Genomic DNA, 5,000 nt, shown 5'->3' with positions numbered 1-5,000 from the left:
AAATGATATCTCACGTATCGGAGAGCTCCCAAAAGTTAATGTAGGACCTATTCAATAGTATCTTTAGGGAGGGCACAGTGCCATCCACATGGAAAGAAACTACAATCATTCCTATCCCCAAACCTGACAAGGATATTTCCATACCAGGGAATTACAAACCAATTCCTTTTACCAGCTGCGTCTGCAAGCTGATGGAGAAAATGGTAAACTTCAGGTTTGACGCGGCTACTAGAAAAGGAAATTCATATCAAGGTGGGTTTAGAAAATTGAGATCGACAACAGACCCTCTATAAAAAAAAAATTTGCTCAGTGACCTCACATGTTAGCAGTCTTCTTTGGCTTCGAAAAGAAGAGAAGAATTACCTACATTCATACAAAGCCTCCTTGTTGACAGGAAGTTTGGAGTGCAGGTGGGAAACAGCTTCTCTAACCTGAGGATCAGCTGGAAAGGGAATCTCTTAAGTGTGACACCGCCATTGCTATACATAATAGTATAATGGTCGTTCCAAGTGCTGGGTCGTGTAGTCTGTTTGTGGATGACTTCACACTATACTGCTCATGAGGAAGCTTACAGGATCTGCAAGGACACATGTAAACTGCAATAAATCAGGATGTGCAGTGGCCAACATACCATGGGTTCAAATTCTGTGCAAGTAAAACCATGGCTAGGCATTTCCACATATATACATATATATGTGTACATACATACATGCATACATACATACATACATACATACATACATACATACATACATACATACATACATACATACATACATACATACACTACATACACACACACACACACACACACACACACACACACACACACACACACACACACACACACACACACACACACACACACACACATACATATATATATACACCATCCTTCTCCTTTTCTAAACAGTTTTAAACGATGTTCTAATTACTTTCTCCTCTCCCCCCTATTCGCTCCCCCTTTTCTTATTCTTTTTCGACGTTAAATCATCGAGACGTGATCGCGCGAGACGTTCGGGGGGAAAGTTCCGGCCGCTGGCGAGATCGACCCCGACATTTTTGCGGAAGGATATCATGGAGAATGCAGTCGAGGTGACGGTCGAACGGAGGAGGGCGAGGGATAGGGAGGAGGATAGGTAGAGTGAGGAGGAGGAAGGAAAGGGAGGAGGAGGAGGAGGAGGGAGAGGGAGGAGGACGAGAGAAAGGGCGGAGGAGGAGGAGGAAGGAAAGGGAGGAGGACGAGAGAAAGGGAGGAGGACGAGAGAAAAGGCGGAAGAGGAGGAGGAATGAAAGGGAGGAGGACGAGGGAAAAGGAGGAGGACGAGAGAAAGGGAGTAGGACGAAGGAGAGGGAAGAGGAGGAAGGAAAGAGAGGAAGACGAGGGAGAGGAAGGAAAACGAGAGATAAGGAGGGGGCGAGGGAGAGGGAAGCAGGCGAGGGAGAAGGAGGGGGAGAAGGAGGAAGGAAAGTGAGGAGGACGAGGGAGAGGGAGGGGGACGAGGGAGAAGGAGGAGGACGAGGGAAAAGGAGGAGGAGGATGGAGAGGGAGGAGGACAAGAGAAAGGGAGGAGGACAAGGGAGAGGGAGGAGGACGAAGGAAAGGAAGGAGGAAGAAAGAAAGGGAGAAGGAGGAAGGAAGAGGAGGAGGACGAGGGAGAGGGAGGGGCGCGAGGGAGAGGGAGGGGGGCGAGGGAAAACGAGATGGACAGGGAAAGGGAACTGCGAGGGAGAGGAAGGAGAGCGTGGGTAAAGAAAGAGGACGAGCTAAAGGGCGAACGAAGAAAAAAGAGCAGTAGATATATTGGAGAACGAAGAGACTGCGAAAAAAAAAAGGGAATGGCATCCAGGAAGATATGAGTAGAGAAACTGGAGATCGCTGGGGTGAAACACACGAGGTTAAATCTGATGAAGGATCGAGGAGCCAAAGGGATAGAGAGAGAAAGAGAGGGGAGAGAGAGAGAGAAAGAAAGAACGATAGAGAGGAAGAGAGAGAGGCGGAGAGAGACTGAAAGAGAATGATAGAGAGGAAGAGAGAGAGTGGAGGAGGGAAAGAGAGAGAGAGCATATATGTATGAGAGAGATAGGGAGACAAGTAGACCTCACTTTCCTCTCTCTTTCTCTTTCTCTCTCTCTCTCTCTATCTATCTATCTATCTATCTATCTATCTATCTATCTATCTATCTATCTCTATCTATCTATCTATCTATCTATCTATCTACCTATCTCTCTCTCTCTCTCTCTCTCTCTCTCTCTCTCTCTCTCTCTCTCTCTCTCTCTCTCTCTCTCTCTCTCTCTCTCTCTCTCTCTCTCTCTCTCTCTCTCTCTCTCTCTCTCTCTCTCTCTCTCTCTCTCTCTCTCTCTCTCTCTCTCTTCCTCTTTTTCTCCACATAGTTATATACTTCAAACAAGTACATTACACTTCTTTAAAAAAGCCTTAATGAATATGGCATCTCATAAAAGGGGAGATTCTCAAAGATAATATTGCGCCGAGAAAACGCCTCCACTTGTGCTGCTGTACATATATCATCACTAGTTTGATATAGTATGATAATTTAGACCCAGATAAATCTCTCGCTTATGATAGCATTTGTTAGGCAAGCTTGAATGAGCTCTGTAATACCATCTTAGCACGGTAAACACAAAGAGAGGGAGAATTAAAAAGCAAAATTTCCTTTCATTTTGACCGATGATATTGTTGAGGGAGAAGCGGTTTCCTTTGAACTTGAAATAATGGATAGATTTTAATCCATTGCCTACTTCGTGGATAAACTTCTTGCTGGCACTGTTATTATAACCGTAATTGATGCTGTTATAGGCATTGCATCCTTTGTATCATGTTGATCGTTGTCTCAATGTCGTTATTGATACCAAACATCATTATTGATGTTATTGTCATGTTTTTGTTTTATCATCCTCCCTAATCATGATTATCATCATTATCATAATCATTATCACCATCACCATCGTTACTTTTATTGTTGTGATTATAAATGTTCTTTCCATAAATTTGATAATAATGTCATCATCCTTTTTATCATTATTATCATTACCACTATCATCATTATCATTGTCATTGTCACTTTTATCATTATCATTTTTAATATTATTAATATTAATTCTAATATCATTATCATCCTTATTTTCATTGTTCTTCTTGTTGTTGTTGTGATTATTATAATATTTATTATTTATTATTATTATTATTATTATTATTATTATTATTATTATCATTATTATTATTGTTATTATTATTATTATTATTATTATTATTATTATTATTATTGTTATTATTATTAATATTATTATTATTATCATTATAATTATTATTATTATTATCATTATTATCATTATTATCATATTTTTATTATTATTATCATTGTTCTTATTTTTATTGTTGTTGATGCGATTATTAGTATTATTATTTTCATTAGCATTATTATCAGTATTATTATTATTATTATTGTTCTTGTTATCATTATTATTATCATTAGCATTGTTCTTTTTGGTATTGCTGTTGTTATTATTATCATTATCATCATCATTATTGTTACTGTTGCTACTGTTGTTGTTATTTTTATCTTTATCATTATTATTATTATTATTATTAACATTATCGTTATTATTATTATCGTTATTATTATTGTTATTATTACTATTATTATCATTATTATCATTATTGCTCTTAGTGTCCTTACGCTAATTTCTTCCTCCTCCCTCTCTCATAGCAACGTCACTATCTTCCCATGGGTCATTATTATTCTTACTATTATCATTATTATTATTATTATTATTATTATTATTATTATCATTATTATCATTTGTATTATTATTACTATTATTACTATTATTATTGTTACTATTATTATTACTATTATTATTTCTATCATTCTCATTTTCATAGATGGGATTATTATCACTCTCATTATTATTGATGATTATTATTATTATCATGATCATTACTACTATTATTATCATCACTATTATCATTATTGTTGATCTTATTGCTGATATTATCACTCATTACATTTATTATCATTATTAATATTTTAGTGTTATTATTATTATCATCATCACAATCAATATCATTATTGTTTTTGCTAATAACCTATTACTCAGGTAACTATTAGGCACTGGCTTGAAAAACTGTACAGAAGCAAGTGACAAGGATAGCGAGTGAGAACAACTTGTTACCGATAGCGTCCCTTCACAAACTTCTCCCTCTTTCATCTCTCTCCTTGCAATGTCACTATCTTTCCCCGGGTCGATGCCAGTGCCTCTGCCATCCACTGGCATGTCACACAATGTCTCCTCATTTCCGAATCAGCGGAAGGAGGCGCAGAATCGGCCTCACTTCCCGAGTCTGTCGGCGACGCCCTGGGAGGGAAATGTCCCGGGATCACTTCTCACAGATGCAGGTGAATGAATAAGCTCTTAAGACATTGAGACACGATCCTGCACGTGTGATTATTGCAATTATTCGTTTCGTTGTTCATGGTGTCATTGTTGTTATTCGCAAACAATGATTATTATCACCGTTTTCTCATCATTGTACTATCAAAATTAATTGGATATAATATGATTGATTTTACATTTGCATGCAATTACAGCCGTGGTCGCAGTTCTTGTTCAAATGTAATCAATTTAGAGCACAAGCAAAGGCCGTGAGAGAATCGTTATGGTATTCTGGAAGTTGATCTTTCGATACGATGGCCAGAGCGTCATTTGCATTGAATTTCCGAATTCAACTGCCAGAATTGACGTTGTTAAAATCTGTGGGATTGATGATTTGTTGCGATAGGAATTCAATTTATCTATTAGGGTTTCCATAAATGGTGTTGATGGGTTTTGTACCGCATCGAAAAATCGAACGAAGGCGATCTGTGAACAGTATCAATTGCACGCATTGCAAAAAAGATGACAAAGATGGAAATCGCGACAGCAATAGTAATAGTAGTAACAATAGTAGTAGGAAGAGTGATATCAATAATGATAATAAT

The sequence above is a fragment of the Penaeus chinensis genome, chromosome 16, assembly GCF_019202785.1.
Source record: "Penaeus chinensis breed Huanghai No. 1 chromosome 16, ASM1920278v2, whole genome shotgun sequence".
In the NCBI taxonomy this organism is placed as follows: domain Eukaryota; kingdom Metazoa; phylum Arthropoda; class Malacostraca; order Decapoda; family Penaeidae; genus Penaeus; species Penaeus chinensis.
The sequence above is the reverse complement of the archived record's forward strand: the minus strand, read 5'-3'. Positions refer to the sequence as shown.